At 43.1% G+C, this 24787-nt stretch overlaps 1 protein-coding gene across 2 annotated transcripts in view; it reads left to right on the forward strand.

The window, feature by feature from the left end:
• Nucleotides 1-2642: 2642 nt before the first annotated feature.
• TMCC3 (transmembrane and coiled-coil domain family 3) overlaps nucleotides 2643-24787 on the forward strand; it is a 382147-nt gene continuing 360002 nt past the window's right edge. Inside the window, exons 1-4 of one of the 2 annotated variants that reach the window (XM_074402411.1) lie at nucleotides 2643-3273; nucleotides 3430-3675; nucleotides 6849-7030; nucleotides 7538-7681. The gene's annotated coding sequence lies outside the window, so the exon portion shown is untranslated. Of the gene's footprint in view, nucleotides 3676-6848; nucleotides 7031-7537; nucleotides 7682-24787 lie in introns of both variants that reach the window. The other variant, XM_074402414.1, reaches the window with a different exon arrangement.

Raw genomic sequence — 24787 nt, forward strand, 5'->3', positions numbered from 1 at the left:
CAGGGCTAAAGCAATCCTCCCACCTCAGCCTCCCAAGTAGTTAGTACAACAGGCATGCACCACCGTGCCCAGCTAATTCTAGTAGAGACAGGGTTTCACCGTGTTGCTCAGGCTGGTCTCAAGGTCCTGAGCCCAAGTGATCCTCCTGCCTCGGCCTACTAAAGTGTTGGGAATACAGGTGTCAACCATGCCTGGCCTCAACATGGGACCTATTCTGAGTTGTAACCTATGCTCCAGAGCTAGCCACAGGATCAGCCTGAAGCTTCTCTCCAGGCTTGAGACCCCACCCTTGCTCAGCCCCTTCTCTGCCTTCTCCTTTCCTCACTCCTTTTCTCCTGAATGCATTCCTTCAAATCATGCACGCTCTAATCCCTGTCTCAGCCTCTGCTTCTCGGCAATGTGATCCAAGACAGTGAGGAAATCTAATTTCCTGCAAATATCATTTGAATACTTAGACATGCTTTACAAGCTTTGTAGCTATCATAGACTCAAGGTTAAAGGTTATATATTAGAACATTTAAACACATATGTAATGAACTGTTATACTGGAGAGTTTTTTACCCTTAAATATTGAAATGATAGCGATCAGAGTTATGAGTAATAAGAAGAATATTTTTGAACCTAAGATCTTTGACCCATCTAGATAATATTTATTGTTCCTTGTTTTTCTGGAGTTTCTGGAAGTGCAAATATTCTCTAATCCCCTTTTCTCATCTTACTGAGAAGAGAAATTCTACCCCATGATTTTTAATTCTCCATGTGTCAAGGAGATTACCCTCCCTCAAGCCTTACGATTAAATACTGCGTGTTATGTTACCTATAGTCTCTTTTCATTTCCATCGAAGTGGAATCAAAATATCTACAGTGACATAAATTTATTATATTCTCCAGATTTTATCCAGCATCAACTATGGAATAATGCTTCCTTTCTCCCTTAGTTTTTACTTTCCAAAGGCAATACTATTTGGATACCACCATTTATTTTCTTTTCCCCAAGCTTGGCCTCTAAGGATTTTGTTATTCTTTTTTTTTTCTCTTCTTCTTTTTTTTTTTTTTTTGAGACAGAGTTTCGCTTTTGTTACCCAGGCTGGCATGCAATGGCACAATCTCAGCTCACCACAACCTCCGCCTCCTGGGTTCGGGCAATTCTTCTGCCTCAGCCTCCTGAGTAGCTGGGATTACAGGCACGCGCCACCATGCCCAGCTAATTTGTATTTTTAGTAGAGACGGGGTTTCACCATGTTGACCAGGATGGTCTCAATCTCTTTACTTTGTGATCCACCCGCCTCAGCCTCCCAGAGTGCTGGGATTACAGGTGTGAGCCACCGCGCCCGGCTGGATTTTTTTTATTCTTTATAACTGAAGAGGCAGAGATGCATTCCCAATTGCTTGAGTTGGGAACACAAGGTTTCATGCTCAGAATCCAAAGTTCCAGAGAGCCTTTCTTGCCCCAACAGCAGTTCAATCCCCTGTGCTTGCCCCTCTGTGGACTCCACCGCTATGTCTATGTCACTGATCTGTCATGCAGTAACCCTTTCCTTGGTCCCTCTGAATTCTGTCATGCTCCTTTGGCTTATTAAGAATCAATGCTGTTTGCTCTGTGTTTTGAAAATGAACTTTAACACTCCTGAGACTCGCTTTGGGTTTTCCTCTCTCTGTTCAAACAAAACAGCTGGAAGGTGGTTCAATATTTATATATTTGCTTTTTTGATTTAGATTGTTTCTCTTTTCCTGAGAGCTGAAGGGTACTGTTCACAGATCTCAAGCAGCACCCTTGCTTGAGGAGGAACGTAAGAGGTAGGTTTGGGAGCAGGGGATTGCTAAGGAATGAAAGGTTTAGTTGAAGAAGAGGAAAGAGAGGGAGAGAATATCATTTGGTTTCTGTTTTAGGTAGATTCACATTAGGCAGAACTTTTTCCAAAACCAGTTAGACTTGGATAAGGAAGTTATCCAGAACTTGCAGATACCCGCTGAGCTTCCCTAATTACTTGGCCACCCTAGTTTATGATGCTAAGGCTTAACATTTTAGAGACAAAAATGGGACATCTGGTCATCTTACTCCAATCACAAGTCACTCTGTCAGAGGCAACTGCCACAACACTGACCTCACACAGTTGTAGCTAGTGTCCAGTGGTGTAGCTAGTGCTATAGATACAATTATTACTATTTTTGAGACAGAGTCTCACTTTGTCACCCAGGCTGGAGTGCAGTAGCGTGATTTCAGCTCACTGCAACCTCCGCCTCCTGGGTTTAAGCGATTCTCCTGCCCTAGCCTCATGAGTAACTGGGACTACAGGCATCTGCTACCATGCTCAACTAATTTTTGTATTTTTAGTAGAGGCTGGGTTTCACCATATTGGTCAGGCTGGTCTTGAACTCCTGACCTTGTGATCTGCCCACTTTGACCTCCCAAAGTGCTGGGGTTATAGGTGTGAGCCACCACACCCGGCCTAGATACTATTATTATTGGTATCCCCATGTTATATATGTGTTAAATGAGACACAGGAAAGTTAACGTGCCCAAGACTACACAGCTAGTAACTGACATAGCTAGGGTTTGAATCAAAGCATCACTCACAAGAGACCAAAATTTATAGTAAACAGTAAAATTATGAGATTATGTTATTTTTAAAATTACATTTAAGTTTCAATTATTTAGGTTGTTTTGCATCTAGGTAATTTTCTTAGAATGAAAAAACTATATCTTTTGCTGAAATTTTTTTCATATTCTCCCAAACATGATGTGATAGCAGGATACATAATCCTCCACACTCAAATTTCCCAACATGATTCAAACAAAAATCATTTGTGCAAAATTATTTGAGCATTTCATCAGTTTTCTCAAAAGCCTCTCCTAAGACTCTGATATTCAAATAATTTTCTTTTGAAGTACCTGAGCAATTGGTTTGATTGAATTTACATTACAGACTCATATATTAGCATGCAGCTGCTCTGGAAAAATGGGATGTACAAGGACATAACTAGCTTTAAGAGGAGAACTGTCTGCTAGAGTGGGAGCTAATTTGATAATATTAATGATATTTTCATCTCAAGATGGCCTTTGCTTCCCTGTGCAACCTGGCAACAACAAGGAGTTTGATAATGAGGGCTGAGCTAATGAGGACCTGCTGCCATTTCACAGACATGAACTATCCTGCCTTCCTTCGGGAACAACCCCAGCTTAGCTGATCTGATGACAGCATTCCGTGAATTTTGAGGCAGACCCTAGGACGACCTCCGGTGATCCCTGCCACCTGGCACTGATGCTTCTGTGTAATTCTTTCCCCTTGGGTGTGAGTGGGACCTGTCAGTTGCCTTTAATAGATAGATCACGAGATGTATGTGATTACATGTACATTAGTATGTTACAGAAGGTTGTAATGTCCTTCTTGCTAACACATTCTTCCTCCCTGGTTTTGATGAATCAAGGTATCCTGCTGTGGGCTGCTCTATGGAGTGGCCCGTGTGTCCAGAACTGAAGATAATTTCCAACTCCCAGCCAGCAAAACACAGAGGTCCTCAGTCCAGCATCCCGTGAACTGAATTCTGCCAACGACCATATGAGATGAGATTACAATCCTGGTCAGAAATGTGACTGCAGCTTTCAGATGAGACTCTCAAATAGAGAACCCAACAAACAGATGCCTGGACTCTTGACCCAAACCCACAGCAACGGTGAGATAATAAACGCATGCTGTTCTAAGCTGCTAAATTTGTAGTCATCTGTTATCCAGCAATAGCTAACTAATACAATCATCATACCAAAATAAATGGGTCATTTATCCTAATATTTATTGAGAGTTCCTGTGTGCAGCACACTGCAGTAGCTCTGGGTATACGATGGTAAACAAGAGAGAAAAGATCCTGACTTTCATGGAGCTTATAGTTCAATGAAATAGATGACATTAAATAATTATTCTACGAGCTCTGCAGTCTGATACTATTATCAGCATTAGCATCAGTAACCCATGTCATAACTAATTGGATAACTACAGGTGAATATTATTGAACATTCACCCTAGTCATAATTTTTAAAAGCAAATCATCCACAGCAAATCTACCTTTAAGGCCAGGCATGGTAGCTCATGCCAGTAATCCCAACACTTTGGAAGGGTGAGGCAGGTGGAATATTTGAGGTCAAGAGTTTGTGACCAGCCTGGCCAACATGGTGAGACCCTGTCTCTACTAAAAATACACACAAAAAATTAGCTGGTCACAGTGGTGCAGGCCTGTAGTCCCAGCTACTCAGGAGGCAGAGGCAGGAGAATCACTTGAACCCAGGAGGCAGAGCAGCCTCAGTGACCCAAGATTGTGGCACTACACTCCAGCCTGGGTGACAAAGTGAGACTCCATATAAAAAAAAAAATCTACTTTTAAGCCATACAACTTTCTATAACTGGAAATAATGTTGCTATCCCTTGTAAAAATGAGAACATGTTCATTCTCTTCCCTAAGGTGAGAACTGAAGTCATAGCAGCTCCTGAATTTGTCTCCAAGTCCAGGACTTCTGAGTGATGATTGTTCCTCCTCAAGTTTAATAATAAGCCCTCTTCATGGCGACGTGTACCTGTAGTCCCAGCTACTCAGAAGGCTGAGGCAGGAGGACTGCTTGAGCCCAGGAGTTTGAGACTGCAGTGAGCTATGATCCCCCTGCTCTCCAGCCTGGGTGACAGAGCAAGACTCTGTCTCAATGATAATAATAATAATAAGCCTATATTGTTATTCTATAACCTCTGAACTAAGTTGTAAAGTTGGCCATCATTAACATAGACTAGACAAAATAGTGGGAGAAGAGCTATAAGAAATAAAATAGACCAGGCGCAGCAGCTCACACCTGTAATCCCAGCACTTTGGGAAGCCAAGGCAGGTGAATCACCTGAGGTCAGAAGTTCGAGACCAGCCTGGCCAACATGGTGAAACCCCATCTCTACAAAAATTAGCGGGGCATGATGGTAGGTGCCTGTAGTCCCAGTTACTCGGGAAGCTGAGGCGGGATAATCACTGGAACCCAGGAGGCAGAAGTTGCAGTGAGCCGAGATCGCACCATTGCACCACAGCCTGGACAACAGTGAGACTGTCTCAAAAAAAAAAAAAAAAAAAAAAAAAAGAAATAAGTAAAAAGAAATAAAAGAGAAAATCAGTTAACTGCATAAAAATGTGCTCAATACAGTAAGGAATATAATAGCAAACACTGCCTTCCAGGCACTTTACATGAATGTTAATTAATTTAATTCTTATAATAAGCCTACTAAATAAGAACTACCAGTATTCCCTTCTCCCCATTTCTTTCAACCTATGGGGAAATTGAACCAAAGAGAAGTTAAGAAAGTTGTTTGGCCAGGTGCAGTGGCTGATGCCTGTAATGCTAGCACTTTGGGAGACCAAGGCAGGTGGATCATGAGGTCAGGAGTTCAAGACCAGCCTGGCCAAGATAGTGAAACGCCATCTCTGCTAAAAATACAATATATATATATATATATATATGTAGCTAAGCATGGTGGTGGGTGCCTGTAATCCCAGCTACTTGGAAGACTGAGGCAGAGAATTGCTTGAACCCAGGAGGTGGAGGTTGAATTAGTGAGCCTAGATTGAGCCAACGCACTCCAGCCTGGGCAACAGAGCAAGACACCATCTCAAAAAGAAAGAAAGAAAGAAAGAAAGTGGTTAGACAAGCTGGGCGTGGTGGTTCACTCCTGTAATCCCAGCACTTTGGGAGGCTGAGGTGGGCAGATCACATGGTCAGGAGATCATGACCAGCCTGGCCAACATGGTAAAACCCTGTCTCTACTAAAAATACAAAAATTAGCCAGGCATGATGGCACATGCCTATAATCCCAGCTACTCAGGAGGCTGAGGCAGGAGAATCGATTGAACCTGGGAGGCAGAGGTTGCAGTGAGCTGAGATCACACCACTGCATTCCAGCCTGGGTGACAGAGCGAGACACCATCTCAAAAAGAAAGAAAGAAAGAGAGAGAGAGAGAGAGAGAGAGAGAGAGAAAGAAAGAAAGAGAGAGAAAGAGAGAGAGAAAGAAAAAAGAAAGAAAGAAAAAGAAAGAAAGAAAGAAAGAAAGAAAGAAAGAAAGAAAGAAAGAAAGAGAGAAAGTGGTTCAACATCTTCAGCAGTGAATCTGGGATCTGAACCCATCCAGTCTGACTTCAAATTCTCTGCACTTAGCCTCTTAACTATACTCCTTCTCAACATGAAAAGCTCCTTCATTCCTTGTTTGAACAGTATTCACAAGGGCACAATGGGTGCTTGTAACATCCTTCCCCCACCACTCCTTTGATGTCTCTTTTGCCTGTAGCAAGCATTTCAGCTGACTGAGGACTTATTTTTTATTTTTATTTTTTTGAGACAATGTCTCCCTCTGTAACCCAGGCTGGAGTGTAATAGCACAATCATAGCTCACTGCAGCCTCGACCTCCTGGGTTCAGGTGATCCTCCTGCCTCAGCCTCCTGAGTAGCTGGGACTACAAGGGTACACCAACATGCCCAGCTAATTTTTTAAAAAACTTCTTAGACAGGGTCTCACAGTGTTGCCCTTAGAGGTCTTAACATCCTGGACTCAAACTGTCCTCCTGCCTTGGCCTCTCAAAGTGCTGGGATTACAGGCATGAGCCACTGTGCCTGGCCTGACTGAGGATTTTTACTTGGTGTGTGGACTCTAGAATTTGACTGGGTTTGAATTCACTTTTACTAGCTATGTAAATGTGGGCAAATTGCTTAACTTCACTGTGCCTCAGTTTTCTTATCCATAAATGGGGACGATCATACTGCCTACATCATAGGGTTGTTGTGAAAATTCAGTGAGTTAATAAACTCAAGGCATTTGGTTTATTATTTCAGGAAGGACTGTTCCAGAGCCTCTCTCTTAATACTTCCAACTGTAATAACATTCACATCACAGGGCAGGGAGCCAATGTGACTCTTTTGCCAATACTTTGATTACAACTAAGCACTCCAGAACTGAGGAAGTAACTATAAGATGAGTTCAAGGATCCACTGAGGTCACTGGGAACAGTTCCCCGGTGAGTAAGCCCCACTATCAGCCATTATCCATAAAATTCCGTACACCTACCAGAGAATCACAGATGGCATTTGGGGCCTCCAGGATTAGTATTACTTAGGAGATAATCATCCTGAAAGGGCTATGAGTTCCTTTCCCCAGGGTCCAGTTGCCCTGGTAAATGGTCCCAAGTGCCTTCCTTAAAGGAAAGGAGGAAGCCTTCAGTACACACTGTGCTGGCATTGCTGGGTTGTTCCTCGGGAGCATCTGGTCTCCCTACTATTCAAAGGGCTCTGGGTTTGGAAAGTGACTCAGGCCTGGGATTGGGTGAAGGACTGGACTCACTATCATCACGACTAATCAGTCCTCTGTTCCCCAGACTTAGATTTTGTTGTTATACAAATTAGGCCAGACTTTAGCGTCCATGTATTCCAGCCCCAAAAGCTCTAGGATCTATTAAGAACTCTCAAATACCCTTAAGAGCCAAATCCTTCTGATAATCACATCTAAGTCTTCTTCTTTTCTTCAGGAATCAGGATGTGCTTGCCCCTGAAAGTTAAAGCTGGTGTCTGCCCCTCCAGGAAACCTCCTTCTATCAAAGCATGTCCCACTATCATCCCTGGTCTACAGAGGGCATCCACTTTTCAAGAATGCCAACACCTCTCTCACCAAGGTACATTTTTTTCTGGAGTTGGGTGAGTAGATCAGCGATTATAAATCCACTCACACGGGTTGTTTGGCTCTGTGTCCCCATTCAAATCTCATCTCAAATTGTAATCCCCACATGTGGAAGAAGAGACCTGGTGGGAGGTGATTGGATCACAGGGGCAGTTTTCCCCATGCTGTTCTCATGATCGTAAGTGAGCTCTCACGAGATCTGATGGTTTAGAAGTGGCATTTCCCCTGAGCTCCCTCACTCCTTTGCCACCTTGTGAAGAAAGTGCCTGTTTCCCCTTTGCTTTCCGTCATGATTGTATGTTTCCTGAGGCCTCCCTAGCCATGTGGAATGGTGAGTCAAGTAAACCTCTTGTTTATAAATTATCCAGTTTCCAGTAACATCTTTATAGTAGCGTGAAAATGGAATAATACACCAACATTCATATCTCTTTAAGGCTTTGGGTTCCTTTTTCCACAGCACATCAAGGAATGTGTGGCATCTGACTTCACCCTGCCCAGGCCACCAGTGAGACTCATTTTAAGACAGCCAAGCAAACCTCTTACACTTGTTTAATCTAGCATGTTGACTCCAGGATTCTCGGGGAGGGTATCTATGAGATGAATTAAAATCATGTTCTTCTCATCCTGACATTCTCAGAATACGTTCCCGTAATCTTGCCATTCTTTTGGTATGCGAGTCTTCTCTTCCCAGGTTTGGTTTTGATTTCAGGACATTCTAGAATCTGACTCTAATTATGGATCTGGAGATAATGAGCAGAGTAAGGGGTGGGCCATGAGGACATCCCCTTGCAAGGTGACCATTCAGTGCGCTCCTTACAGGGTCTCTGAATAAAACAGGACCAGCCTCATCAGAATGGGAGGAAGGGCTGCTCTCATTTTATTGGCCTTTGAGGCTCTATGAATTCTGGGGTTTCAGATTCTTGGGGTTATCTGACACCTTCAGAATATTTTCACTCCAATACTCAGGGGAAGAACCACCTTTTCCCAGTCAATGCCCTGAAAGACATAGCGGGACTGTGAATTCAGTCGATTTTGTGATTCATCCATCTTCAGGCTCTGTCTCTGCCTCTAATTTTCAGCTTCATTAGCCTTGTACCTCATGTCATAAAAGAGTATTTGAGGGAAGTCACAGAAACTCTCTCATTCACTGACCATGCTTCAAAGTGAGAATTTAAATCCTTGAAAATGTCATTTTTTTCCTTGAAACTTCATCGTGCAGTCAGATGGAACTGCTCACCTCGTGGCCTTTGTAATCCCCCCTCTGCAGTCCCCCAGAGCCTTGCTTTCAATAGGCACTTCATTCTGTGTCACTAGAGGTGATAATTTTGGTGTTCTGCCACTGGGTAACATGGACATCTATGAACACAACACATAATATCATCGAAATGCAATTTTATATTTGTTTCCCACCAACTCTTTACACTTTATTCGGGGATTAGAGAAAGAGAACATGACCTTCCTTTAGCCCTGGAGGAAACTTCTGGCAGCTTCGATGGCTTCTCTTTCCTGCTCACCCTCACCTCTACCCGCCAGCTGTCATTTTCTTTTTCTTCCAGGGTTGAAGGTAGGGTAGAAATTAGAAGAAAAAGGGGTAAGTGAGTCACTACTTGATCTGGTAGCTTCGTCTCTCTGGGCCTGCAGATGATTAGAGCTGGTAACCCCCGGGGGGCCTGGACAGTGGATCAAACTGATTCTTTTTCTTCCAGCCCTTGAATAGGAATGATGGAGAGGCTTCCTGCAGGCCCCCTCTTCTGCAGATCGCTTGACTCAGGTGGATGTATCTCTATTCAACTCCTTCCTGAGCCTCTGGGTATCCAGCTGAGCATGCTCAGCTGCGTCCTGTGGAGGCCCTTCTAAGAGGACCTGTTAGACAGGACCCAAGGCTTTGTCTTGTGTTACCTTCGTGTGGACTTAGGAAGTCTCCTTCATCCTTTGCCTCAGTAAACTCCAGGAGTGCCTGCTGGTCCCAAGACGGAAGCCGTGCTTGTTCTTCCATCTCCAAAGCATGTAGCCAGCTTTGTTAACGGAGAAACACATTCTGAATTTTCTTGGTGGAGTTGGACTTCGGTTTGCAGCGTGCCGTAAGTTTCTTGCTCGTTAGGCTGCCCCAGTCTTGTGTGCCTTCTAACTGCAAGGCACCCGTTTCAAAGCTTTCCCAGTGGACAACTAAAAACCTTCTCACTAGGCTTAGGGTTGGGAGACAGCGCCTCTGCCCCGCATCCTAAAGGGAGAGGGCTCACAGCAGAGCAAAAGTCTCTTCAAAACAATCTCCTCAACCATAGTCTCCTAAATCCTCCCACTGACCCCTTTTATATCTTTGATTTCATCGAGAGCCCTAGGAGATGTGGAATAGGGTCTTCTTCCTGCCTGTTCTTTTTTTTTTTTTTTTGAGACGGAGTTTTGCTCTTGTTACCCAGGCTGGAGCGCAATGGCGTGATATTGGCTCACTGCAACCTCTGCCTCCTGGGTTCAAGCAATTCTCCTGCCTCCGCCTCCCTAGTAGCTGGGACTACAGGCACGCGCCACCATGCCCAGCTAATTTTTGTATTCTTTTTTTGTTTGTTTGTTTTGTTTTTGTTTATCCCTCATAACACTTTTTTTTTTTTTAGCTTCCTAGCCTCCCACGTTGCCTGATGCTCAGCAAATACCTTATGGGGAAAACACACATGATTTTGGGGTTCCGCTGTCTATAAAGTCAGCTTACCAATAACTGACTCATTTCTTTCTGGAAATTGAGTGTGTCTAATCACCTTTGTCTCCGCAGCCCTACTATTTTTTTTTAAATATGATGTTTATATTTTTCCTTTTAAAAAAGTTGTTGCTGGCCTACTTAGAAGTCCTCTGGACTACAGCTATAAAAGTGAACATTCTTCTTTACCAATTAAATTATAAAGAGACTGACTACTCTCCCATTCACTTTTTCTCCATAATTCTTTTTATCATATAAAAATACGATATTTTACATCAACTAAACTTAAGCTATGGAAATAGCTTATATATTAGTAAAAGTTTACTGTAGAAATACTTAATATATTAGCAATAATTAATTCAGTGGCCCTCTTGGCTTTTACCAATTAAATATTGTTGAGAAGAAAGCTAGTTTTCTTTTTTTTTTTTTTTTTAAAGAATAAAGAAGAGGAAGAAAGAGAAAGAGGAAGAGGGAGAGAGAATGGGGGTATTGCTTTGCTGCCCGAGCTAGAATGCAGTCTAAATATGGGTATGCCTATAATTGTCCTTAATAATGGAGACATGAAAGAAAATGAGGGAAGAGAGTAACAAACAAGGAGCCAACCAACATTTCGTTTAAACTTCTAAGTTGATATGATGTGGTACTGATAAGAGTGTATATTTTGTGTAAAGTGGAGAGTTCTATAAATGTTAATTATGTTTACTTGTTCCAAATCTGAGTTCAAGTCCTGGATATCGTTAATTTTCTGTCTCATCGATCTGTCTAATATTAATGTTGAACTCTCCCACTATTATTGGGTGGGAGTCTAAGTCTCTTTATAAGTCTTGTATGTCTGGGTATTCCTGTATTGGGTGCGTGTATATTTAGGACCTTTAACTCTTCTTGTTGTTGCATTAATTCTTTTATCATTATATTATGTCCTTCTTTGCTTCTTTTGATCTTTGTTGCTTTAAATACTATTTTATCAGAGGCAAAAATTGTAACTTCTGCTTTTTATTTATTTATTTTTGCTCTCTGGTTGGTTGGTAAGTCTCTCTCCATCCTTTGTTTTGAGTCTTTGTGTATCCTTGAATGTGAGATGGGTCTCGATGCAGCATACAGTTTTAGTTTTTGGTCCAAATTGCCTGTCTTTGAATTGAGGAATTTAGTCAATTTAAATTTAGAATTGATGATGATATATGTGAGTTTAATACTGTCATTTAATATTAGCTGGCTATTTTGCCCATTAGTTGATGTAAATTCTTCATTATATTGATTTTTTTACTTTTTGGTATTTTTTAGAAAGGCTGATACTGTTTGTTCCTTTCTATGTGTAGTGGTTCTTTCAGAAGCTCTTGTAAAGCAGGCCTGGTGGTGATGAATTCTCTGAGTGCTTGCTTGTTCACAAAAAACTTTATTTTTCCTTCACTTATGAAGCTTAGTTTGGCTGGATGTAAAATTCTTGGTTGAAAGTTCTTTTCTTTAAGGATGTTGAATATTGGTCCCCACTCTCTTCTGGCTTGTAGGGTTTCTGCTGAGAGATCTGCTGTGAGTCTGATAGGCTTCCCTTTGTGGGTAACCTGACCTTTCTCTCTGGCTGTCCTTAGTATTTTCTCCTTCATTTCAACCCCGGTGAATCTGACGATTATGTGCCTTGGAGTTGCTCTTCTTGAGGAATATCTTTGTGGTGTTCTCTGTATTACCTGGAGCTGAATATTATCCTGCCTTACTAAGTTAGGAAAATTTTCCTGAATAATATCCTGAAGCATATTTTCCAGCTTGGATTCATTATCTTCGTCACATTCAGGTACACCTATCAAGTGTAGATTAGGTCTTTTCACATAGTCCCATATTTCTTGGAGACTTTGCTTTGTTCCTTTTTATCCTTTTTTCTCTAATCTTGTCTTCTTGTTTTATTTCATTGAGTTGATCTTCGACCTCTGATATCCTTTCTTCTGCTTGATCAATTCAGCTGTTAAAACTTGTGCATACTTCACGTAGTTCTCGTATTGTGTTTTTCAGTTCCATCAATTCACTTGTTTTCCTCTCTAAATTTTGTATTCTTGTTGACATTTCGTCAAACCTTTTTTCAAAGTTCTTAGTTTCTTTAGATTGTGTTAGCATAAGTTCTTTTAATTCACAGGAGTTTCTTATTATCCACGTTTTGAAGCCTGCTTCTGTAATTGGAACACACTCGTTCTCCATCAAGCCTTGTTTTGTTGCTGATGAGGAACTGGGATCCCCTGCTGAGGGAGAGGCGTTCTGATCTTGGGTATTCTCAGCCTTTTTTGACTGTTTTCTTCCCTTCGTTGTAGATTTATCCATCTGTGGTCTTTATAATTACCGTCTTTGTAATTGGGTTTCTGAGTGGACGTCCAACTTATTGATTCTCAGCGCCGAAATCTGAGCAACCCACTGTGCCGACCAAATCAGCGGCGTTAATGTGGATGGTGCCTTTCTGACTCTGCACCAAGAACCGACGCTCCGAGGCGCCAGCAAAACCGCCTCGCCGGTCATAAGAGTCGCGCTGGCGACCCGTGGGGCTCCTCCGCTGGGAATCTCCTGGTGCGTGAGCAACAAGAATTCATGTGAAGGTGTGGCGTCCTCTCGTTCTTTGCGTTTTCAGTGGGAGCTACAATCCCGAGCTGCTAGTGATCAGCCATCTTGGATCTCTCTCCTAATTTTTGTATTCTTAGTAGAGACGGGATTTCACCATATTGACCAGGATGGTCTCGATCTCTTGACCTCGTGATCCACCCACCTCGGCCTCCCAAAGTGCTGGGATTACAGGCATGAGCCACCGCGCCCGGCCTCTTCCCGCCTGTTCTGAATCCTACATGGCAGGGTGAGGTAGGTGGCAGGGAGAGGGTGTGGTGGTTGGTCTCAATCTAATTTTGGCATCTTGAGATTTAGTCTATTGATGCTTCAATCTAAACTGAGGCAGCGACCAGGTGTGGTGGCTCATTCCTGTAATCCTAGCACTTTGGGAGGCCGAGGAGGTCAGATCACCTCAGTTCAGGAGTTCGAGATCAGCCTGGCCAACATGGTGAAACCCGTCTCTACGAAAAATACAAAAATTAGCCAGCCGTGGTGGCACACGCCTATAATCCCAGCTACTTGGAGGCTGAGGAACGAGAATTGTTTGAACCCAGGAGGCAGAGGTTGCAGTGAGCCTAGATCACGCCACTGCACTCCAGCCTGGGCAACAGAACAAGACTCAGTCTTAAAAAAATAAAAAGAAAAAACAGACACAGGCAAGAATAGTGTCATACTAACTTCTCTAACAATAGTTTTAGTGACTTTCTGGCCACCAGATGTCATGTTTTTCCTGTATCCTATGCTTACTACTTTCAAACCCAACCAAGTTACCTAGTCAGCTCCAGATTCCCAATATCTTGGGATGTCTTTCAGGAGAAAAATCCAGTCTAGCTAGTTTCAGTGGAACTTTATTACATGGTATTTCTTAGAATTTCTAGAAAGGCCAAGAAACAAAGCCTGGATATTATACGGCCAGAAGTGAAGCAGCCAGGAGGAATGTCCAAGCATTTCACACATCCCAGATATCCTAAGACTCGTCTAGAAGAAATCCTGCTGTTGCTGCTAGATGATGCTTAACATCTATAAAACTAGAACTGACCACCAGGACCGCATTGCAGTTCATGCAGATCAGGCACTGTTGCATCCAGACTTACTAGAATTCTGTGTCTGCAGCCTGTCACCTATATTCCGAGTCTTGTTTAGGTTTGGATTTGTTGGAAGATAGTCAAATGTCTATATCCTAGCAGCAAAGGGTCTTAGGAAATGTGTTCTGTTCTGTTTGTTTGTTTCTTTCTTTCTTTTCTTTCTTTTTTTTTTTTTTTTTGAGACAGAGTCTTACTCTGTCACCCAGGCTGGAGTACAGTGGCATGATCTTGGCTCACTGCAACCTCTGCCTCCCAGATTCAAGGGATTCTCCTGACTCTGCCTCCCAAGTAGCTGGGACTACAGGTGCCCACCACCAGACCTGGCTAACTTTTGTATTTTTAGTAGAGATGGAGTTTTGCCATGTTGGCCAGGCTGCTCTCGAACTCCTGACGTCGTGATCCACTCACCTCGGCCTCTCACAGTGCTGGGATTGCAGGCGGGAGCCACTGTACCCAGCCTAATTTTTGTATTTTTTATAGAGATGAGATTTCACCATGTTGCCCAGGCTTGTGTCAAACTCCTAGGGTCAAATGATCCTTCCATCTCGGCCTATCAAAGTGCTAGGATTATAGGTGTGAGCCAACACGCTCACCATGTTTGTTTATTTCTACCTATGGAAAAGAGAATTCACAATATAGAAGAGCTACCAAAAAAAAAAAAAAAAAAAAAAAAAAAAAGATTTGAGGTAGACACAAATGACAAATGTCCATTATAAAACTCTTATGAAAAGAAAAGTTGGCCGGGCTTGGTGGCTCATACCTGCAATCCTAGCACTTTGGGAGGCTGAGGCAGGTGAATCACAAAGTCAGGAGTTCAAGACCAGCCTGGCCAACATGGTGAAACCCCATCTGTACTAAAAATACCAAAAATTAGCTGAGTGTAGTGGTTGGCACCTGTAATCCCAGATACTCAGGAGGCTGAGGCAGGAGAATTGCTTGAACCCGGGAGGCGGAGGTTGCAGTGAGCCGAGATCACGCCACTGCACTCCAGCGCTGGTGACAGAGTGAGACTCTGTCTCAAAAAACAAAAGAAAAGAAAAGAAAAGAAAAGTTTGTCCTAATCAATAAACTATTTTGACCACATGAAACAAGAAAATAACAAAAAAATTCTCTATCTTTTGAATTTTGTAGCATTGTTGTAATGTTTATTCAAAGCATAGATTAAGAAAAAATGAAGTCCCCCTTTTCAAGCCTCTTCCTTAGTGCCATTTTTCTTGTCTTCCTTTCTCTTACGGCGTTGGGGTCTTCTAATGTCTTTGTTCTTTAACCCTAGAAGTGGTTTTTATTGACCTGTTGTTAGTCTTTGGTCTCATTTACCCTTGTGTTGTCATAAAGATAAATAAGGTAATGTATTTAAAACACTTCGCATGGTGTTTGGCACCTACTAGGTAATCAACACTCATTAGTTTTCCTGCCGCTCTCCTCCTGCTATGTTATTGCTTGTGGTGGTTGTTCCAGTCTTGATTGTAGAGAATTCAACAAGACGTAGTGGGTGCATTTGAGGGACTCTCCAGCCCACGTCCTCACAATTTAAATATGGACATAATCTGAGCTAAACCAGCTATACTTCCTTTTTTAAAAAAATAGAGATGGGGTCTTTCTATGTTGCCTAGGCTTGTTTTGAATGCCTAGGCTCAAGCATTCCTCCTGCCTTGGCCTCCCAAAATGCCAACCTTATAGGCATGAGCCACCATGCTGGGCTGCCAGTTAGACTTTCTTAGGTACTAGGTAAGGTAAGATCATGTATAGATGGAGTCAGAGTTGGTAGCAAAACAGCCCAAAGACATACCCGCTAGCTAAAGAAAGGAGGTAGGAGAAACTGGGAGATGGCAGAGTATCCTGATCATTACATGTGGGCTCTGTAGTCTGGTTGCCTTAAATCCCTGCCTGAACACTCACAAGCTGTGGGATCTTTGGCAAGTCAATTACATAAGCTGCCCAAGCTTGCATTTCTTCATCTATGTCACAGGGATAACAGCAGTATCTTTCTCATAAGGTTTTGTGAATTGCTGTGGACAATTCCTATCACATAGCAAGTTTGATTCCTGGATTTCATTTACGTGAAAGCTTCTGTTTGAAAAACATCATCCCCCAAGTTTTTATCTTCCAGTGAACTAATGGTCCTGCATGTCATGTCTCCAGGCTTTTATAAGAATAAACATAGTTAAGGTGTTTTAAAAGATTTTTTGTAGTGCATCAGTTTGAATTAAAAACTCATTATCGGCTGGGAGCAGTGGCTCACACCTGTAATCCCAGCCCTTTGGGAGGCCGAGTTGGTTGTTCATGAGGTCAAGAGATGGAGATCATCCTGGCCAACATGGTGTAATCCTTTCTCTACTAAAAATACAAAAATTAGCCAGGCATGGTGCTGCACACCTGTAGTCCCCACTACTTGGGAGGCTGAGGCAGGAGAATTGCTTGAATCTAGGAGGCGGAGGTTGTAGTGAGCTGAGATCGAGCCATTGCACTCCAGCCTGGCGACAGAGCAAGACTCTGTCTCAAAACGAACAAACAAAAAACTCACTATCTCATTACTAATAAGAATAAAAAAGCACTTGAAAAGCGTAAAGGATATCTAAGTGTCAAGTTGAACTTAGTTCGAAGTTTTCTGTAGATATAAAGTTTCTCTTTAAGGATCTGTTGACATCCATTCCATGGGTGAACTGATTTACTATATGTTTAGTTGGGTTAATCCCAACCAGGCTGTGCAAAATGTGTCATTTCACAATTAGGTCAAGCAATGCAATGTAAAACGTGGGACTAAAAGTAAGCTTCCAAAAATGCCTGTCTACTTTCCCAAAGGAGCACAAGGAAAATCTCCAGGGGCTCTTTGATTAACCAGAGACCCTATGGTTGTTTGTTTGTTTGTTTTTTGAGTTAGGTTCTTGCTCTGTTGCCCAGGCTGGAGTGCAGAGATGCGATCATTGTTCACTGTAACCTTGAACTCCTGGGCTCAAGTGATTTTCCTACCTCAGCCTCCTCAGTAGCTGGGATTTAGGAGCACAGGCCATGACACCTCGTCTGGCGGTTTAAAAAAATTTTTTTTGTAGAGATGAGATCTCACTATGTTGCGTAGGCTGGCCTGGAACTCTTAGCCTCAAACGATCATCCTGCCTCAGCATCTCAATGCGTTGGGATTATAGGCATGAGCCACTGCACCTGGCTGACTTTAAAATTTCATAATTTTATGGCTTTAAGACCTGTGACCCTGGAATATAAGTGTGTCCCATTCTACTTTGCTGAATTAAAAGAAAAATCTCAGCAAGCTAAATTATAAACTACTTCTTTTAGCAGATGACATTTCATAAATATCTTGAGAGCTATGGAAAAGACTTTGAAGGAAGAATGAAAGCCCCACATGTAATTCTATTTGCAGTTTCGTAGGTTATTTTATTCTTTATCTTTTTCATTTATTAAAGTGAGCCTAATGCCATGAACCTGATTTCCTCAGGTTTCCTTGGCCTGTGGGTTAAAAGGGGGCAGATTAGAGGTGATAACCCATGTTTTGCTGAATCTGTCTAACATCTTCAGGTTTTGGAGCCTCAAGTATCCCATTCAAGCCTCCCTGAGTTATTTCTGAAAGTTCTCAGAGTGTATATTACAAAGAAATCTATCCCTTACAGTTACTGGGTAATGGGATGTCTTCTTCCTGTACTCTGACCCACAGATATCCTTTGCCCGGCTAGCCATTTGAGGATGTGCATTTCCACCACCCAAACTGCTGGTGCCCCTAGGATAACCCCAAGAGCGTCCCAACAATGCCAACGTCCACTGATCTCTAGATAGCCCGCCCTGGAGATGCCAGAGCAGTTTCATGTTACTGGGAACCCTAAATGTACCAAAGTGCACTGCATCAAGAAGGCCCTGCTCTGTGTGGCACTTTATCCCTTGGGCACACAAACTGTGCGCTTCAAGAGGGAGCCTTTGTAAAACAGAGGCTTTGTCTTCCGCTTACAGCTTCTCTTGCCACGATGCTCAGATGTGAATCCTTGGGGCCTAGACCGTCTTCCCCAGTCCTATCTCCCTCTTTGTGGAAAGTGGCTCTTCCTTCCTCTCATGCAAATCACTTCATGTAAACAGACGCCTTTTCTTCTGGTTCATCAGTGCATTTGTTGGAACTCTTTTGGTTGCAAATATCAGACTTCAATAGGAGCCTGCAGAGGCAAATGGAGAGTCTGAATTATAAAGCTCTTGGAGTGTCTGGTGAAATAAAATGGCAGAATTGCAGCTGGGGAGAAACTAAAATAGGGGGCTGAAAAGCTCTAATGATGTCTGTCCCTTTCCTCTTAAGTTGATTGGCTTTCCCTGATCACTGTTTCATAAGGAGGAAAACAGGACTCTATATGGGTTTTGCTGGGGAAATGCAGTGAACTGGATATTTCTGAAGCCTAGGGTGATGGTAAAGGTCGGGGGAGGGAGGCTTGATGCCAGATTTGGAGACAGAGGCAAGCATTGCATCAAAGTTGATTTTTAACAGGCTGGAACTTTGCCCTGAAGTCAATGAATGGCAGAGCCACTGAGGAGGCGAGAGTAGAGCAAGAAAATGTTTACTGTAGTTAGGTCATGCTGGGGTATTCGGGAAACAGATATAAGGGAGCAAGACCAGAGACAGGTAGAGGGGTTAGGATGCTACTGTCAGAGCGTCTGAACCAGAGCAACTCCATTTTGAGTGAAGGCTAGGAACATAAGCCTGAGACTTTCTAGGCTGCATTCTCAGAATGTCAGGCATTCTTAGCCTCTAGAGCAGGCGTCCCCAGACTTTTTACACAGGGGGCCAGTTAGTGAACTGGCCCTCAGACTGTTGGAGGGCCGCCACATACTGTACTCCTCTCACAGACCACCAGTGAAAGAGGTGTCCCTTCCTGAAGTGCGGCAGAGGGGCCGGATAAATGGGCTCAGGGGGCCACATGTGGCCCACGGGCCATAGTTTGTGGACACCTGCTCTAGATGTTTACAATTAAGGCAAAAAATTAATAACATTTACTAAACAGACCCAGACTTGGGAGTGTGCAGATATCCCAATATCTGGAGAACAAAGGCATTCCTAATTTTGCTTTAAAGATAATAATATCAATTATTGCAAAATATAGTCATAAAGAAAATTAATTCTTTATTACAAACCCTTGTAGCCGAGCACATCTCCCCATATATACAAGCATTGTACCCATGGTGGAAGCGTTCCTCCTCTTTCTTTCGGGAGCATCCTACTCTGTCTGTGGAGTAGTGATCCCTTCACCACTTTTCTTTCTTAATAAACTTTCTTTTGTTTTGCACTGCAGACTTGCCCTAAATTCTTTCTTGCATGAGATCCAAGAACCCTCTCTTGGGGTCTGGATCGGAGCCCCTTTCCTGTAACACTACTGTGACATGTGATCTTAAAAACATATTCAATAGGCCCACTGGGAGCAGGAATAGAGAGGAAGAAATGGATTGGAGAACTACTTAAGACGTAGAATTCACAGGACTTAGTCCTAGGTGGGCAATGAGGAGAGGGAGGAAAACTCCAAAGTGCCTGCCAGGCTGTTGGCCTTGGAGGCTGGATAAATGGTGGTGTTGGAAATAAGAGCTTGGAGTTGCAAGGAGAATGAGCACGCACACAGCAAGTCAAAATTACTTCTGCAGAAGGATGCTGCTCACACTTCTGGCCACTGCAAGAGTACACCGAACAAAGGAGGGAAGGGGTTTTTATCCCTAACGCAGTCAGTCCTTGCTTCTGTGTCTTGTCTCCATTGGTTGGAGTCAGACCACACAATCTAAGCTGATCCCAATTGGCTATTTCAAATAGAGCACGGGTGTGGCTTACAGCAGTGGGAAGGGGAGTTTCGGCAGGAAGGGCCTTTTATAACAGAAGTACAAGTACAAGGCATGTCTGGGCATGTCTCGTTGTGGCAAAGGTGGGAAGAACGGTTACAGAAGTTACAGAGTGGGTAGCCAAGGGTGAAGGGGAGTCTTTCCACATAAGGAATAGATGTGGGCTACAGATCAGAACTGGCAGGAGAGATTGTTTATGGTGTGGGTAACTAGGAATAGGGTGGGGTACAAGGAAGTTGACCCTAAGAACAAAGTTAAACAAGCTGAACCTTTGAAGAAGAACTTATTGTATCTAACAGTGATGGTATTGGGTGAGGTGGGGGATAGGGAGAAGGAGCAGATTTTGTTTGGGGGAAGATGAAATGGCATGCTTTTCATGGCCTGGCTGGAATTAAACCTGAGTATGTACAGCAAATTAAGTTAACTTGTGTTTGTTGAGTTTGGGATGCCCAAAGGATCCTCAAAAGTTGATATTAGGCTAATCCCAGCAGTTTGGGAGGCCGAGGTGGGTGGATCATTTGAGGCCAGGAGTTGGAGACCAGCCTGGCCAACATGGTGAAACACTGTCTCTACTAAAAATATAAAAATCAGCTGGGCATGGTGGCTCATGCCTGTAATTTCAGCTGCTCAGTTGGCTGAGGCGGGGGAGTTGCTTAAACCCAGGAGGTGGAGGCTGCGGTGAGCCAAGATTGTACCACTCCAGCCTGGGTGACAGAGTGAGACCCTATCTCAAGGAAAAAAAAAGTGGTAGGAAGCCATGAACATTAAATTCTGTCACTCTGGGAGAGTCAATGCTAGAGATTTATGGTTGAGCTGGGACTTTTCAGCATATAATGTGGTTCAGTCATGATTCTGAATAATATCACTCAAGAGAGCATGTGATAAGAAGAGCAGCTGACACATGATGGAGGCTTGGAGAATGCTAGTATTTAAAGAAGGGGGAAAGGAGTTTAAGAAAGAGAAGCCCATGAGAGAGATGGAAAAACTGATAATTCAGCACTGTTAAATGCAACAGACAATGTCGGTGAGTTGACTACAAGGTGTCCGTTCACTTAGCCACAAAATATGTATGTATGTATTTATTTATTTATTAGAGATAGGGTCTCACTATGTTGCCCAGGCCACTTTTGAACTCCTAGCCTTAAGTGATCTTCCCACCTTGGACTTCCAAAGTGCTGGGATTACAGGTGTGAGCCATCACATGCAGCCTCACAAAACATTTATTAAGCAGCTACTGTGTTCAGCATGCTATAGCAGTTAAGTGTTTAGGCTTTGGAGCCAGACTGCCTAGGTTTGAATCCATGATTTACTTGCCATCTGGCCTGGGACAAGTTATTACTCTGTCTTAGCTTCTTTTTTCTCTTCTGCAAAATGGCAAAGATAACAGTAATGATTTCATAAAGAGTTGCATGAGGATTAAACAATATGTGGCAGATGGTAATTATATAATGAATGCTATTATTGTCATGTATCAGATACTGTTTTGGGCTCCAGGGATACAGCTATGAACAAGACAGACCAAGTCCCTGCTCTTGTGGAATTTATAGTCTATTTGGGATGAGGGGAACATGGATCATAAACACCAAAAAGCAAGAAAATGGCAGCGAAGTACTAAAAAGAAAATAAGAAGGGTGAGATGATGGGAGGTGGGGGTGAGATGGAATCGTGTAGATGGGCTGGCCAGGGAAGGCAGCCTCTCTGAGGAGGTAACGTTTGCATTGGAACTTGAAGACCCGTGAGAAGATACTGGGGCAGAGTGTTTCAGGCAAAAGGTGAACAAACACAGTGACCCTAAGATGGGAACAAATTTGGTGTGTTCAAGGCAAAGAAAGCACCACCTCTGTCTGACTTCATGGCCCTTATTCTTTTCACTGTACCTCATGGTCTTTCTGGAACAAATCATATTAATAAAGCCACAGGAGAAGAGTCCTAACATTCTTGTGGCTGAGACTGTAAGTTGACTCATTCAATATGTATTCGAACCACTTTTGATCAGGAAAGCAAAAAGCTACATTCTTAGACTCCCTTGCAGCTAGATAGATATTCACAAGACAGTTTCTGCCAACATGTAAGGCATAGCAGCAAGGTGGTGGCTGAGCCCAGAGAGAGAGAGCAGATTCTCTCTGCTGGGGTATGCACAGAAACTGTTGCATGTCATAGGAGGACATTTTCTTTCTGGCAGCATGGTTTCTGGCTGAATAGTGTTCAAGCCTGGTTCTCTGTTCCTCCCAAAGATTCTATAAACTCTTTAGTTCTTTCCATGTATTTCTCTTTTTTAAATTTTTAGGTTTTGTTTTGTTTTGAGACAGAGTCTCTCTCTGTCACCCAGGCTGGATTGCAGTGGCACAATCTCGGTTCACTGCAGACTTCGCCTCCTGGATTTAAGCAATTCTCTGCCTCAGCCTCCTGAGTAGCTAGGATTACAGGCACATGCCACCAGGCCTGGCTAATTTTTTGTATTTTTATTAGAGATGGGATTTCACCATCTTGGCCAGGCTGGTCTTGAACTCCTGACCTCTTAATCCACCCACCTCAGCCTCTCAAAGTGCTGGGATTATAGGTGTGAGCCACTACACCCAGCCCAGTTTTTAGTTTTTATGGGTACATAGTAGGTGTATGTACTCATAGGGTATATAAGATATTTTGATACAGGCATACAATGTGTTATAATCATATCTGAGTAAATGAGATTTTTCATGTATTTCTTTCTGCTTAAACTAGTCAGAGTGAATTCTATTGTCTGCAGCTAAGAGCCTTGATCTATATAATGCCTTACTAATTCCATATGCACTTCCACCAGCTTTCCAACTACTTCCTGTCCCTCCCTCCTCCAGGTCTAACCTGAGGAGAGGGAAGCTTGGGTGATTTAGCCCTAGAGATCAGTCATTTGGGGACCCCCAGGCAGGTAGAGGAGGGCAATGGATGGTGGTAGATGTTGGGGGCAAATGGAGACAGTCTCCTCTGCAAGTGCCATCAAGCCCTGTGTCTTTCCAAGTGCCAGGGCAAAGTAGCCCTTATGCGACAAGATTTGCAGTAGCTTAAGGAAAATGGAGAGATTAAAACTTTCAGCAGGGGTACAGGACGGAAGAGCAGCCCAGCTGTGGTTTGGGATGATTAAGGAACACTCTATAGATGCAGAAACGAGACCACAGCATGTCTCCTCTTTGCTAAAAGAAGGCAGGGAAAATCACCTGCTTTTTCTTCTTCACTCTATTTTCCAGTTTCTGAATGAGTTACAGAGTGCAAGAAATCAAGTGGGTGGGTGACGGTTTGGAACACCAGTGCCTCTGTGCACCTTCTAAATATCTATGCAGGCAGGAAAGAGTGGGCAAAGCCTGGGCAGAACTGAGGAGCACAGGAGATTCATCGTTTTACACTTTTGCTTCCTCTTCCTGATTATTTCTCTTCCTGATTCAGTATAAAATGTGCATTTTGTATTGTCTGCTGTTGCTTCAAGTGACTGCTTTCTCATTCACACAAGCAGGGCTTAGTCTCACGATGGTTACTTTTATATATCGACTTGACTGGGCTAAAGCATATACAGAGAGCTGGTAAAACATTTCTGAGTGTGCCTAGCAGGGTGTTTCCAGAAGAGATCAGTATTTGAATGGGTAGACTGAGTGGAGAAGATTGTCCTCACCAGTACAGGTGGGCATCATCCAATCCATTCAAGGGCTGAATACAGCAATGATGAAGGAAGCGTGAGTTTGCTCTCTGCTTGAGTTAAGTCATCTATCTTCTCCTGCTTTTAGACATCGGCTCCCCAGTTCTCCAGGCTTTCAGACAGAGACTGGGACTTACACCACTGGCCTCCCTAGTTGTCAGGGCTTTAGTTTGAACTGGAGTGATACCACCAGCTTTCCTGGTTTTTCAGCTTGTAGATGGCAGATTTTGGGGCTTTTCAGCCTCCGCAATTGCATGAGCCAATCCCTCAGAATACATCTCTTTCAATATATCTGTGTATACATTCTACTGGTTCTTTTCTTTGGAGAACCCTGACTAATACAGGTTTCCAGTACATAAATATTAGTAGCTTTTGCTAGCAGAATGGATGCTAGGTGCTTAAAGCTTTTCCCCCTATGAAGTTTGTTGTTGTTGTTTGAAACGGAGTCATGCTCTGTCACCCAGGATGGAGTGCAGTGGCGTGATCTCAGCTCACTGCAACCTCCGCCTCCCAGGTTCAAGCAACTCTCCTACCTCAGCCTCCTAAGTAGCTGAAATTACAGGTGCGCACCACCACAGCCAGTTAATTCTTGTATTTTTTCTTTTTTTAGTAGATACAGGGTTGTACCGTGTTGGCCAGACTCATCTCAAATCCCTGACCTCAAGTGACCCACCAGCCTCAGCCTCCCAAAGTGCTGGGATTGCAGGTGTGAGCCACTGCTTGAAATAGAAAAGAACACTTCCTTCTGTTTGGCTCAGATTGGGCTTGTTCGGGGTCACAGGTTGAAAATAAAAGTTTTGAGTTTGGGCTTACTCTAACCAGACAGCATGCTCAAATATGTGAGTGTTTCCCCAGAGTGTGTCTTTTTTGTAGTTTTGTATTTTCTCTTGTCTCTGCTGGTAAGAGGTCTATCCCCTCTGCTGAATTATGCCATTCTAATTCCATCCTGTAAATGGTCTAAGCCTCTTGTATTTACTCCTTAGCAATTGATTGCAATTTGGAGCTTTCAAATGCTTGTTATCAGTGCATCAATTTGGAAAACGGTTAATGCTCTTCTTGCTGAGTTTGATGTGCCAGGTTCTGTTTGGTAACATTCAGTGTTCTCTCTAGTTCTGTCAACTACCAGCATGAGATGAAAGATGGGGGAAGCGAATAAAAAACAGAGACATCATGAGCGTGATTCCATTTTATCGTGCTGAAAATGGCTGACCCTTAACAATTGCTTTATAGTGTAAGAATAATTTTTTTCCCTGACCAGATTTATTCAGAGAACAG

This window comes from Saimiri boliviensis, chromosome 7 (genome assembly GCF_048565385.1).
Source record: "Saimiri boliviensis isolate mSaiBol1 chromosome 7, mSaiBol1.pri, whole genome shotgun sequence".
NCBI classification, from domain to species: Eukaryota; Metazoa; Chordata; class Mammalia; order Primates; family Cebidae; genus Saimiri; species Saimiri boliviensis.